The sequence below is a fragment of the Eleutherodactylus coqui genome, chromosome 11 (assembly GCF_035609145.1).
Source record: "Eleutherodactylus coqui strain aEleCoq1 chromosome 11, aEleCoq1.hap1, whole genome shotgun sequence".
NCBI classification, from domain to species: domain Eukaryota; kingdom Metazoa; phylum Chordata; class Amphibia; order Anura; family Eleutherodactylidae; genus Eleutherodactylus; species Eleutherodactylus coqui.
The window spans coordinates 75,125,723-75,140,904 of record NC_089847.1 but is presented as its reverse complement, the minus strand read 5'-3'; the positions used below and the strand labels follow the sequence as shown (position 1 = coordinate 75,140,904).

The following is a 15,182-nucleotide window of genomic DNA, read 5'->3' as shown; positions in this document are numbered from 1 at the left end:
AAAGTTAATGTTTAGAGATGAGCAAACGTACTCGTCCGAGCTTGATACTCGTTCGAGTATTAGCGTGTTTGAGATGCTCGTTACTCGAGACGAGTACCACGCGTTTTTCGAGTTACTTTTACTTTCATCTCTGAGACGTTAGCGCGCTTTTCTGGCCAATAGAAAGACAGGGAAGGCATTACAACTTCCCCCTGCGACGTTCAAGCCCTATACCACCCCCCTGCAGTGAGTGGCTGGCGAGATCAGGTGTCACCCGAGTATATAAATCGGCCCCTCCCGCGGCTCGCCACAGATGCATTCTGACATAGTTCAGGGACAGTGCTGCTGGTGCCGGAGCTGCTATAGGGAGAGCGTTAGGAGTTATTTTAGGCTTCAAGAACCCCAACGGTCCTTCTTAGGGCCACATCTAACCGTGTGCAGTAGTGTGGAGGCTGCTTTTTGCAGTGTTGCACATTTTTTTTTTTTGTATATCGGCCGTGCAGAGCATTGCGTCCTGCAGTAATTTTACATTGTCCAGGGCCAGTAGTGGTGAGGCAGGGACAGAAGACATATTTAGTGTATATAGGCAGTGGGCCTTTCCAAAAACATTTGGGAAAAAAATCTATTTGGGCTGCCTGTGACCATCCTCAGTGTACTGGGTCTCTGCTGGGGGTAGTTGTCCTAATTCATACGCAGCCAGCTAAGTGTTACAGCAGGCTTGCGCAAAATTCTTTCCTGCCTCTGTGTTGCCTCTTACATCACCGCTGTATTCCTGCCCACAAGTGTACTGGGTCTCTGCTGGGGGTAGTTGTCCTAATTCATATGCAGCCAGCTAAGTGTTACAGCAGGCTTGCGCAAAATTCTTTCCTGCCTCTGTGTTGCCTCTTACATCACCGCTGTATTCCTGTCCACAAGTGTACTGGGTCTCTGCTGGGGGTAGTTGTCCTAATTCATACGCAGCCAGCTAAGTGTTACAGCAGGCTTGCGCAAAATTCTTTCCTGCCTCTGTGTTGCCTCTTACATCACCGCTGTATTCCTGTCCACAAGTGTACTGGGTCTCTGCTGGGGCTAGTTGTCCTAATTCATACGCAGCCAGCTAAGTTTTACAGCAGGCTTGCGCAAAATTCTTTCCTGCCTCTGCTGTGCGTTCCGTAAGCGAAGTCAGTCTCCAACCACAGGCCAATAAGCGGCACATTTAATTACAGCGTTCTGTTTCTGCACTACTGGTAATACACAATGCTGAGGGGTAGGGGTAGGCCTAGAGGACGTGGACACGGCCGAGGACGCGGAGGCCCAAGTCAGGGTGTGGGCACAGGCCGAGCTCCTGATCCAAGTGTATCGCAGCCGACTGCAGCGGGATTAGGAGAGAGGCACATTTCTGGCGTCCCCACATTCATCTCACAATTAATGGGTCCACGCGGTAGACCTTTATTAGAAAATGAGCAGTGTGAGCAGGTCCTGTCGTGGATGGCAGAAAGTGCATCCAGCAATCTATCGACCACCCAGAGCTCTGCGCCGTCCACTGCTGCAACTCTGAATCCTCTGGCTGCTGCTCCTCCTTCCTCCCAGCCTCCTCACTCCATTACAATGACACATTCTGAGGAGCAGGCAGACTCCCAGGAACTGTTCCCGGGCCCCTGCCCAGAATGGCCAGCAATGGTTCCTCTCCCACCGGAGGAGTTTGTCGTGACCGATGCCCAACCTTTGGAAAGTTCCCGGGGTCCGGGGGATGAGGCTGGGGACTTCCGGCAACTGTCTCAAGAGCTTTCAGTGGGTGAGGAGGACGATGACGATGAGACACAGTTGTCTATCACTCAGGTAGTAGTAATTGGAGTAAGTCCGAGGGAGGAGCGCACAGAGGATTCGGAGGAAGAGCAGCAGGACGATGAGGTGACTGACCCCACCTGGTTTGCTACGCCTACTGAGGACAGATCTTCAGAGGGGGAGGCAAGTGCAGCAGCAGGGCAGGTTGGAAGAGCAGTGCGGTGGCCAGGGGTAGAGGCAGGGCCAGACCGAATAATCCACCAACTGTTTCCCAAAGCGCCCCCTCGCGCCATGCCACCCTGCAGAGGCCGAGGTGCTCAAAGGTCTGGCAGTTTTTCACTGAGAGTGCAGACGACCGACGAACAGTGGTGTGCAACCTTTGTCGCGCCAAGATCAGCCGAGGAGCTACCACCACCAGCCTCACCACCACCAGCATGCGCAGACATATGATGGCCGAGCACCCCACAAGGTGGGACAAAGGCCGTTCACCGCCTCCGGTTTGCACCGCTGCCTCTCCCCCTGTGCCCCAACCTGCCACCGAGATCCAACCCCCCTCTCAGGACACAGGCACTACTGTCTCCTGGCCTGCACCCACACCCTCACCTCCGCTGTCCTCGGCCCCATCCACCAATGTCTCTCAGCGCACCGTCCAGCCGTCGCTAGCGCAAGTGTTGGAGCGCAAGTACGCCGCCACGCACCCGCACGCTCAAGCGTTAAACGTGCACATAGCCAAATTTATCAGCCTGGAGATGCTGCCGTATAGGGTTGTGGAAACGGAGGCTTTCAAAGGTATGATGGCGGCGGCGGCCCCGCGCTACTCAGTTCCCAGTCGCCACTACTTTTCCCGATGTGCCGTTCCAGCCCTGCACGACCACGTCTCCCACAACATTGTACGCGCCCTCACCAACGCGGTTACTGCCAAGGTCCACTTAACAACGGACACGTGGACAAGCACAGGCGGGCAGGGCCACTATATCTCCCTGATGGCACATTGGGTGAATTTAGTGGAGGCTGGGACAGAGTCAGAGCCTGGGACCGCTCACGATCTACCCACCCCCAGAATTGCGGGCCCCAGCTCGGTGGTGGTATCTGCGGCGGTGTATGCTTCCTCCACTAAACCACCCTCCTCCTCCTCCTCCTCCTCCTACTCCTCCTACGCAAGCTCTGTCTCGCAATCAAGATGTGTCAGCAGCAGCACGTCGCCAGCAGTCGGTGTCGCGTGGTGTGGCAGCACAGCGGTGGGCAAGCGTCAGCAGGCCGTGCTGAAACTACTCAGCTTAGGAGAGAAGAGGCACACGGCCCACGAACTGCTGCAGGGTCTGACAGAGCAGACCGACCGCTGGCTTGCGCCGCTGAGCCTCCAACCGGGCATGGTCGTGTGTGACAACGGCCGTAACCTGGTGGCGGCTCTGCAGCTCGGCAGCCTCACACACGTGCCATGCCTGGCCCACGTCTTTAATTTGGTGGTTCAGCGCTTTCTGAAAAGCTACCCACGCTTGTCAGACCTGCTCAGAAAGGTGCGTCGGCTCTGCGCACATTTCCGCAAGTCCCACACGGACGCTGCCACCCTGCGCACCCTGCAACATCGGTTTCATCTGCCAGTGCACCGACTGCTGTGCGACGTGCCCACACGGTGGAACTCTACGCTCCACATGTTGGCCAGGCTCTATGAGCAGCGTAGAGCTATAGTGGAATACCAACTCCAACATGGGCGGCGCAGTGGGAGTCAGCCTCCTCAATTCTTTACAGAAGAGTGGGCCTGGTTGGCAGATATCTGCCAGGTCCTTGGAAACTTTGAGGAGTCTACCCAGATGGTGAGCGGCGATGCTGCAATCATTAGCATCACCATTCCTCTGCTATGCCTCTTGAGAAGTTCCCTGCAAAGCATAAAGGCAGATGCTTTGCGCTCGGAAACAGAGGCGGGGGAAGACAGTATGTCGCTGGATAGTCAGAGCACCCTCCTGTTTATATCTCAGCGCGTTGAGGAGGAGGAGGAGGAGCATGAGGAGGATGAGGAGGAGGGGGAAGAGACAGCTTGGCCCACTGCTGAGGGTACCCATGCTGCTTGCTTGTCATCCTTTCAGCGTGTATGGCCTGAGGAGGAGGAGGATCCTGAAAGTGATCTTCCTATTGAGGACAGCCATGTGTTGCGTACAGGTACCCTGGCACACATGGCTGACTTCATGTTAGGATGCCTTTCTCGTGACCCTCGCGTTACACGCATTCTGGCCACTACGGATTACTGGGTGTACACACTGCTCGACCCACGGTATAAGGAGAACCTTTCCACTCTCATACCCGAAGAGGAAAGGGGTTCGAGAGTGATGCTATACTACAGGACCCTGGCGGACAAACTGATGGTAAAATTCCCATCCGACAGCGCTAGTGGCCGAAGGCGCAGTTCCGAGGGCCAGGTAGCAGGGGAGGCGCAGAGATCAGGCAGCATGTACAGCACAGGCAGGGGAACACTCTCTAAGGCCTTTGATAGCTTTCTGGCTCCCCAGCAAGACTGTGTCACCGCTCCCCAGTCAAGGCTGAGTCGGCGGGAGCACTGTAAAAGGATGGTGAGGGAGTACGTAGCCGATCGCACGACCGTCCTCCGTGACGCCTCTGCCCCCTACAACTACTGGGTGTCGAAGCTGGATACGTGGCCTGAACTCGCGCTGTATGCCCTGGAGGTGCTTGCTTGTCCTGCGGCTAGCGTCTTGTCAAAGAAGGTGTTTAGTGCGGCTGGGGGAATCATCACGGATAAGCGTACCCGCCTGTCAACCGACAGTGCCGACAGGCTTACACTCATCAAGATGAACAAAGCCTGGATTTCACCAGACTTCTCTTCTCCACCAGCAGACAGCAGCGTTACCTAAACAATACGTAGGCTGCACCCGCGGATGGAAGTATTTTTCTCTATCACCATCAAAAACGTGGACCTTTTAGCTTCATCAATCTGTGTATAATATTCATCCTCCTCCTCCTGCTCCTCCTCCTGAAACCTGACGTAATCACGCCGAACGGGCAATTTTTCTTAGGCCCACAAGGCTCAGTCATATAATTTTTGTAAACAATTTTTATACGTTTCAATGCTCATTAAAGCGTTGAAACTTGCACCTGAACCAATTTTTATTTTAACTGGGCTGCCTCCAGGCCTAGTTACAAATTAAGCCACATTAACCAAAGCGATTAATGGGTTTCACCTGCCCTCTTGGTTGGGCATGGGCAATTTTTCTGACGTACATTAGTACTGTTGGTACACCAATTTTTTGGGGCCCTCGCCTACAGTGTAATCCAATTAATTTTTTGCCCACCTGCATTAAAGATGACGTTACATCAGCTGTGCTGGGCACTGCAATGGGATATATTTATGAACCGCCGGTGGGTTCCAGGGAGCCACCCATGCTGTGGGTCCACAGGGAGTTGTAACTGCATGTGTCTACTTCTAAAGAACCCCAGTCTGACTGGGGCATGCAGTGTGGGCCGAAGCCCACCTGCATTTAACATGACATTACCTCAGCTGTGATGGGCAATGCAATGGGATATATTTATGTACTGCCAGTGGCTTCCTGGCACTCACCAATGCTGTGGGTCCACAGGGAGTTATAACTGCATGTGTCCACTTCTAAAGAACCCCAGTCTGACTGGGGCATGCAGTGTGGGCCGAAGCCCACCTGCATTTAACATGACATTACCTCAGCTGTGATGGGCAATGCAATGGGATATATTCATGTACCGCCGGTGGCTTCCTGGCACCCACCCATGCTGTGGGTCCACAGGGAGTTGTAACTGCATGTGTCCACTTCTAAAGAACCCCAGTGTGACTGGGGCATGCAGTGTGGGCCGAAGCCCACCTGCATTTAATCTGACGTTACCTCAGCTATGATGAGCACTGCAATGGGATACATTTATGTAGAGCCGGTGGGTTCCAGGGAGCCACCCATGCTGTGGGTGCACATGGAATTCCCATTGCGGAGTTGTATCTGCCTGTGACTATTTATAAAAAACCGCGGTCTGACTGGGGCATGCAGACACCTTGACAGAATGAATAGTGTGTGGCACATAGGTTCCCCATTGCTATGCCCACGTGTGCAGCTCCTGATGGTGGTGGCACAGGATTATATTTCTCATTGCTTCTGTACAGCATTGTGGGCTAACCCAGAGGGTTGCTGCCTAGCCGTGCCAACCCTCTGCAGTGTGTGCCTGCGGTTCCTCCTCATGGCAGATGCACTTATAAATAGACATGAGGGTGGTGTGGCTATGAGGCCAGCGTGTGGCATGAGTGCAGTTGAAGGCTGCGCAGGGACACTTTGGTGTACGCTGTGGACACTGGGTCGTGCGGGGGGGGGGGGGGCTTTTCAGAAGTAAAAGTTGTTGGAGGGGGGCCCACTCTTGCCACTATTGTGGCTTAATAGTGGGACCTGGGAACTTGAGATGCAGCCCAACATGTAGCCCCTCGCCTGCCCTATCCGTTGCTGTGTCGTTCCCATCACTTTCTTGAATTGCCCAGATTTTCACAAATGAAAACCTTAGCGAGCATCGGCGATATACAAAAATGCTCGGGTCGCCCATTGACTTCAATGGGGTTCCTTACTCGAAACGAACCCTCGAGCATCGCGATAATTTCGTCCCGAGTAACGAGCACCCGAGCATTTTGGTGCTCGCTCGTCTCTATTAATGTTGTATTTTGCACCGTAAATTATTTTGACATATATAAATATAAGAAGAGCAGCAAAGACGGCTGGCAACAAAGATGAAGTTCAGCGAGCAGCAAGGAAAGACAAGGAAATGGACTGGAGTAAGTGTTGCAAACAACTCGAAGCAGAAGCGATAAAAGGCCATATGCGAGGCCTATTCTCACAGGTCAAGATGGCCCGAAAACCTTTCTTGGCATGCAACAGCACAATCAAAGGCAAAAATGGGAAGGAACTGGCTGACCAACAGAGTATCATGGGTAGGTGGAGGGAATACTCAGAGGAACTATATGTCTGCAACCACTTACCTAGACGATTGCATGAGGTGGAGCCTGTGAACTTGGAGCCCTTCATTATGGAGTCAGAAGTGGTTATGGCAATTAAACAACTAGCCCAAAATAAAGTCACAGGCATAGATAACATAACAGCAGAGCTATTACTGCCAGTACCAGTGAAAACCATCACAGTTCTGTGCCAGGCAGTATGGGCATCCACACAATGGCCACAGGACTGGAAAAGATGTGTCTTTATCCCTCTAGCAAAAAAAGGCAACTCCCAAAATTGCAACAACAGCCCTCATATCGCATGCAAACACAATCCCTCTCTAAATTATATACGAAAGAATGAGATCAGTAGTTGAAACGGCACTCCCTGATGCACAGGCAGAATTCCGGCGAGGACGCAGCACCTGTGACCATATTGCAAGCCTATGAAAAAGTCAGCAGACTAGCGCTCCAATCTACAGGATTTCTTTAACGAGGTGACAAAAAATACGTAGGTGAATGAAAATGTAGATGTAAAAGATGGGACTTACCTGGTGAGGCACACCAGTCCAATGCAGTGTCCACACTGTCAGTCCAAGGAGGCTTAATACAGTATCCGGCAGAGCAGGATCCCTAGTCCTTAAGGAGAGCGTCTGGGTAGGAAGCCCGCAGGCATGAGGACCTCGGTCGAGAACACAGTAGACAAAATAAAAAGGGACCCTGTGCTCATATTAATTTAGGATAATGTGAGTGATATAAATCCAATGATTGGTATAACTTACTTTGTAGAGGCGCCCTATATGCATATGGGGCTCCTCTCAATCCAGGGGTGTCCTTATTGAACCAAAGTAAGGAGTCCTGTGAGATTTTGATATCAACTAATTTATTGATAGGAACACAAACAGGCAACAAAATAGAGGAAAAATAAAAACTATGGAGTGCAACACATTTTGTAGCAAAGCAGGCTCCTTTTTCAAGCACAAATCTGGTGGTCTAAGATGCTGGTTTTCCCTCTATTTTGTTGCCTGTTTGTCTTCCTATCAATAAATTAGGTGACATCAAAATCTCACAGGACTCCTTCCTTTGGCTCACTAAGGACACCCCTGGATTGAGAGGAGCCCCATATGCATATAGGGCTCCTCTACAAAGTAAGTTATACCTATCCTAAGTGCATATGAGCGCTGGGTCCTTTTCTACTTTGTCTACCATATTGCAAACCTCTTATGGACCATGGAAAAAGCTTGAGAATACCAAAAGAATATCTACATGTGCTTCATCGATTACATCAAGGCCTTTGACTGCGTTGACCATGATAAGCTATGGCAAGTTCTACAAGAGCTGGGCGTATCGACACATCTAATCAAGCTGATAAAATCACTTTTTACCAATCAAGAAGCCACTGAGTACACAGTATGGAGACACAAATTAATTTGGGATCCGCTAAGGTGTCAGACAGGGCTGCATCCTCTCACCCTTCTTGTTTAACCTATATGTGGAAATGATCATGCGGAAAATGGACCTAGACGAATTGGAAATCGGGGTGAAAATAGGTGGCAGAAATATCAACAATCTCCCTTATGCGGATGACACAGCTCTGCTTGCAGAAACAGAAGCTGGTCTGAAGCAGCTGATATGTACGATTAAAACTAAAAGTGGAAAAAATGGGCCTCTACCTGAATTTAAAGAAGACTAAAATTACGACTAATGCAAAATATGGTCAAATTAAAATCAAAATCAACAATTAGACCATAGAATGCGTGCAAGACTTCTTCCTTGGTTCAAAATTTGACCAGACTGGAGAATCTATGCCAGAGATAAATGTAGGATAGCATTGGGGCAAAGTGCGATGCTAAACATGGACAAAATCTGGAAAAGTAGGGATATCGGCATAGCAACTAAACACAGAATAGTTCAAACCACCGTTTTCCCCATAGCCATGTATGGATGTGAAAGATGGACTACGAAAAAAGCTGATAGGAGGATTGCTGCATTTGAGCTGTGGTGCTGGAGAAAGCTGCTGCGTATACCCTGGACAGCAAGAATAACAAACAGAGAAGTCCTCAATCGTATAAGAGCGGATATGTCACTGGAGGGCAAGATGACCAGACTCAGACTCGCGTATTTAAGCCACGTAATGTGCGCAGAGAAATGTACAATGTTTGGACAGATCAGTGACAAAAGAAGACCCGGCCGCCAAAGGACACGATAGCTTGACACTGTCAAAGCAGATACTGGCATGGATATCACACAACTGAAAGAAGCAGTGCAAAACCGAAAAACATGGAGGGAGCTCGCCTTTAGGGTCGCTGAGGGTCGTGAATAACTAAACTGCTAACAACAACAACAAACTTATGATGGTGTTATAGTATATTTTTCTGTTTATACCATGCAACCACAGAGTCCAGGGTCAAGAAAGGTATTGTTTCTCCTCAAGGAGAGCACCTAGAAGGTATGTGAGGAGACTTATAAGGCCAACCATGCTCCTCTGGGAAATATGTAAATGGTAAGATGGAACAATACCTTTGTAGTGCCACCTATTGGAAAGCAGCACTCCTGCAAGTCAATGTTAGACTTTTAAATAAGCCTTATAACAATTACTAGGAATTGTGAACCAAAGACAGAATAATCATGCACAGACAGCTGTTTCATGGTGATTTCCCCTCATCAGTGTACATCAGGTTTCTGGCTTGGCTAGCGAGAGGCCTATAGACATGGGTCAGGGAGGGTAAAGTTTCTTCTTAAGGAGGGCACCTAGAAAGTGTATGAGTAGACTTATAAGGCCATCCATGCTCCTCTGGGAAATACGCAAATGGGATGATGGAAAAATATCTCTAGAAAGGATACCCTTCCTGACCCACATCTATAGGCCTCTCACTAGCCAAGCCAGGAACCTGCTGCGGGACAGCTGTGTATGGATAGTTTGTGTTAGGACAGGGAAGGCAGAGAAGGCGAATAAGTAAAAGAAAAGTAGAGGCGGAGAAGGAATGGGGGAGAAAGAAAGGGAAAAGCGAGGAAAAGATACCATTTTGAGTAAACTTGAATAAAGCCAGGTGCAAGCAACAGTAAGAGCCTCAAGAGGCATCTCGCAAGAAGTCTGCATACTCCTGTGAGTTAAGGAATTCTAGGCAGTAGTACCAGGTATTATAAAACTGGTCGTAAGACTTATGCAACGAAGATGTTAGATCTTCCATATGCATGATGTCATTCATTTTAACAATCCAAAGAGACATTCTGGGGAGCTAGACTTTTTTCAAAAGTAAGGAAATACAAGCTCTTGCATTTATCACGCTGTGATGCAGGATCGATCTCTTGTAGGCAGATAGACGAGTCTCGCAGTGATGGAGAAGAAGCTATGCTGGCTCCCAAAATCAGGGTTGTCAAGAATAGGGAGGAGAGGGGCATGAGAGAAAGAATGTGGACTCAGACAGGTGGCAGAGCACAGTAAGCAATAGTAGGTCCAATGGTAGAATGCCCCTTAGTGGGTGTAGCAGAGAAGGGCACAGCCAAGGAATGGCAGTCAAGGGGATGTCTGTAAACCCTTGCTCAATCGAGACCCATGGATTGGTGATGCCCAAGTGATAAGATTTAAAGTCAGTGAGGCCTATGCCCCCTTTTCCTTTTGCCTACAAAGAACGTAATGCCTGATCCTAGGTGGCTTATTATCCCAGAAAAAAAAATATTTGGGAGAGATCCAAGATTTGAAAACAGAGGTGGAATTTTAATGGAAAGTGTCTGAAATGTAGGATGTTAATTTTGAATATCTCACAGTAAACAAACCAGGTGAATGTGCCTTTAGATCACAATCCTCTTGAATGGACTTCAAGGAAAGGAGAGGAGGAAAATTAACCTGGTAGATACAGGAGAAAACTCTCAGAATTTGTGTGCCTAGATATTTAATTGCATGGAAGGCCTAACAGGAAGAAAAGGAAGGCTGTAGAGTTGACTGAACCGCAGGGGAAAGCAAAATATTCAGGCCTCTGACTTATGGAAGTTAATTTGAAAATTGTGAAAATGTAAAGAAATCACACATTAGGTTAGGAAGGGAAACAGTTGGGTTAGTGACAAAGAAGAGAAGATTGTCGACTTTAGCTGCCACTTTGAAAGAGATCAGTAACCTTCAGAAATATTTTCTTGTGCGCAAATGTAACAGAAAAGGTTTCAAGGTGAGAATAAAGATTAGGGTAGAAAGGGGGCAACCGTGATCAGTATCATTGTGTATACACAGCTCATTCACCCAGATTCTGGCAGAGGAACCCTTGTAGATTGGGGTGATCCAATTCAACATATTGGCTTCCAAACCAATGAACCTTAATGTTTCTTCCAGGAAGGTCCAGTTAACTATCAAAGGCCGTTTCTGCGTCAGTAGATAAAAGAATGAGAGGCAGACTTTCAGTATGGACCTTATATATAAGGTTTAGGGCTTTAGTAGTATGGTCATGAGCTTTGCAGTCCCTCCATAAAACCTGTTTGGTCAAGGTGAATGATGCCCAATAGGAGAGGGATGAGATGAGTGGCCTCAATCTTAGCAAAGAGTTTAAGCTGTGCTTTTATTAAAACCCAGCAAACCATGCATTTATGGGCTTCTCAGATTGTACAGGGATCGGTCATCTCATCAGTATTAAGTGAAAAATATTCTGCAAAGGATTATTTGACATCTCATAGGACAATTGAATCTTGCAACAACTAAGCATTAAGCCTCCACTGCCACTATATGCATAAAAAAATGCCTGTGCATAGCTCCATAGATTATATGTTTCTGTGAGCAGCTTGTCATGCCATGTCCTTATGAGTGGTATTAAATGGTATCAATCATACTAACAATACTATTTTAACAGCTTTACAGTAAGAGGATAATGGCTAAAAGATAAATGATAGTTTTATCACCGATCTCCTTTAACACTAATTATCATGATTTCACAGAAACGAGTCAAGACTATAATCCATTTATAAATAAATTATATATAAATAAAAAATCAGTATGTTAATATATTTGTTGTAAGTCAAGAGAGCCTAAGGTGGACTTCTGCACCAGGACCCATAAGTCTTTAGCTACACCCAAGCATATGAGATTTCAAGAGGAATGCTGATATCTGCTGAAGGTCATGAAGCGATTAAACATGGAAATTTGATTTCCTGTTTTTCAATAGCAGCTATGAACCACCATAGCAGATCACACAATCATCAGCATCAGAAGTGAGTTAATGGGAAAAGAGAATCACTAATTTACTGGAAGTAGAAATGTCTGTATAGCCATTTGTTTGATTTCTCTGCCGCAGTCATTGTTATAGTAAATTAACACACAAACAACTATTTAGATTTGAAATGTGTGGTCAAAACAAAGGACATATCCATCATCTGGCAGAAAATGTACTGATTCTGCGAACGTAAAATGTGTAATTTTAAGTTAAGCATTTCTCACTTAGGGCAACGCTAATAATTACAAATGATTTTCTCATGGAGAAATGATTGGTACTGTTGTATCTTGTCTCTACCAGAATGATGGGTGGAGACCTAGTGCCACACAGTATCTGCCCAGCTCAGCGTATTGGCATTAGGGTTAGGATGAGTGTTAGGATTGGGGTCTGTTATGCGGCCCCCACAATTTATGCATTCCCTCCCCGAGCAGCTATGTGCCTTGCTGTGCTGCCCTGCTGCTGTCCGAAGCCGCTTGTACCTTTGGTCCTCGGAGGTCTCCTGTTGTTTGGCTGTGTCGACTGTCTGCTACCGGCAGGGAGAAGGCGCTTGTGTGCCTCAATCGAAGCTGATGCTCCATCGGCCGCTGTCTATGTAGCTGAAAGCGCACATGTGAGTAGACCGGGGAGTACTGCAGTCACACCCGGGGACTGTGACAGCGCGAGGCCGGAAGCGCACATGTGAGTAGCCCTGCAGCAGTGGCGGGAGCTGTGTTCCAGCAGCGCAACACATGGATGAGACATGGCGGTGGATGATGGTGTGAGGAGGCAGCACAGCAGCAGACACCTGATAAGGCAGCAACGGGGAGTGTGACAGCTCAGTCGGGAGCACACATGTCATTATGCCTGGGAGTAGTACAATTACTGCAGAGATCCGAGTCCCGAAATTTAAGTTAGGAACAGACCAGGAGCCAATCGGAAGCTAGGGGCGTGACAACGGGCGTCAACTGCAGCTAAGGCCGTTCAGCTCCTAGCTTCTGGTGGAGACAAGATACAACAGTACCGAAAATATTCAGGATATAGGAAAATATGTAGCCAATTGTTTCACTAGACATTTTTTGCTTTCTCAAATAATCCAAATTTAATAAGGTACAGAGATGTATGCGTGATTTTGTCAGGTAATTTGCTAATACAGTACAAGCACATGCATTGCCCTCATATATAAACAATATACGTGATAGTATATCTACTTGCCACAGTGTATAACTAAAAAATACCATCTAAAAAATACAAAAATAATACTGACATACAGTTCCAAAGTGACAATACCATATAAAATCTTCTGTGGAGAAAAAAAAGTAGCCCTACAGCCCATGTCAGGGAGCAAGGCAGAAGCAACAGGACTTGCTGGGCAAATTGAACATTGTATGTCACTGGGACGTTGGGCCAATTAGTATCTGTTCTATAGTCCTGTGACTGCACACTCGACCAGATTCGTGCACACACTCTTATGTAGTAATATACACAATAGTACAAAGTGACAGAATGCCACTGTATGGTGTTGCAATGCAGGCAAAAAGGTTAGGTCTAAACACCTCAGAATACGTCATCAAAAGTTGATTGGTTGGGGTCTGCGGCTGGGAACCGCGACTGATCAGCTGTTTGGATGCACTCAATTACCTGCAAACAGCAAAGTGTTCGGACCAGAAGTTTGCTCCAATCCGTGTAGTGGCCGGCGAATCTCTCATCAATTTAATTGAGACCTGTGCCTGCAATTACCAGCTCCACCCACTATGCGGGTTGGAGCGATCCGCTTCCACTCCATACTCTGTGTGTACAGTACTAGAAATATTTCCTAGAACTGCTTCTTTAATATATACTGTAACTATGAATGTGGCAGAAACATCGAAAGACCCGTTTTCCATTTCTCTAATTTGGCAACTTTCTGCTGCCTGACTACCACCATGTGTATGCTACCTAAATCTTCAGATCGAGCAGATACCATTCTTGTATTAAATACTTTAGCATTTATTGTAATACATTTATTACATTTGTATTTAACGCTACATCCTGTACAAGAACATTAGGCAATTAAGTTAAATGATTTCATTAATGTTTTAAGTCTCTTTTTAGTATCATGGAAAGTTTACTGCATTCTCATAATGAGGAAATCTGCCTTGTAAATATAAGAACTGACTGACACATAGCAGATAATCATAGAAAATGGTGGTCTATTACAGCAGTCTCTTGTTAAAAAGATTATTACAAACCTTATAATGGTCTTTGGTTAAATTCAGGGTGGACAGACTTCAGTGTCAGGTTTGTTTCCCTTCGGTGGTTTGTTTCAGGACCTGCTGCCTCATCCTGCTTTCTCTTTCCTGACACTCCTGTTGACCTGCCTCCCATTACCACCGCCCTACCAGTGTTTCCAGAGTCAGCTTTTCTCTCTGCCTGATGTGATGTAGTAGAGCTGATTCTGTAATATGTAGTAGTTGTTAGAGGATTTTGATCAGCATGGGTTACACGTATAAATGCAAGTTAAAGCTTGTAGCTAAGTTGCAAGAAAAAGTAAGTGAATCCTTTGGAATTACCTGAATTTTTGCATTGACTACTAATAAAATGTAGTCAAATTGTTACATAAATCACGATAATAGACAAACACAACCTAACTGAACTAATAACTGTACGACAGTTCACCTGTGACACCAATGTATTCTGGCTGCATTTAGGCATCTGTAATACAATATAGTGCTCATAGTTTGGGTCAACGTACCTGCAGTGAGGTTGGGACAATCACAAGTATAACTGTCACATAAATACATTCGGAATACGCTTCTGTGTCACTGGCCTAAATGTCATATAAGGTGGCCATACACATTAGATAAAAGTAGGTTGCTGGTTGAACAAACAATTGCCTGGTAGAGAAGTTCCAAGATCTTCGGAGTGACTGGTTTACCTTCTTTGATGGAAAACATGTTCCATAACCAAGAATTAATAATACCCCCTACCCTCTGGATTATCACCCCTCCATTTTATTTTACCTTATCATTGTATTAATTTGTTGTATCTCTCTTTATACAATCAAAATCACAGGGGCAGAAGAAAGTCTACAATTATACTTATAAGCTCTTCAAAGAATAGACTAATTCTTGGCCTGTCAAATAACATCTAACAAAATAACTGATAAGCCGTTGGAGAAAACTAACCTCCATCATTTCAACATTGAGAGTGTTGAGATATCGTATCTTGAAACTGACAATAAATGATACGGTTACAGACTTAATATAGCGGTTTACTCAATAGTTCTACCTAGTTGGGCACAGTAATTTGTCTATCAACAGTGGTGCTGGCACGGAGCGGGG

At 46.9% G+C, this 15,182-nt stretch overlaps 1 protein-coding gene across 1 annotated transcript in view; it reads right to left on the bottom strand.

Annotated features, from left to right (window-relative positions):
• RIPOR1 (RHO family interacting cell polarization regulator 1) overlaps positions 1-14,235 on the bottom strand; it is a 203,909-nt gene extending 189,674 nt beyond the window's left edge. Inside the window, exon 1 of the mRNA XM_066582639.1 lies at positions 14,091-14,235. The gene's annotated coding sequence lies outside the window, so the exon portion shown is untranslated. The remainder of the gene's footprint in view (positions 1-14,090) is intronic.
• Positions 14,236-15,182: the final 947 nt, after the last annotated feature.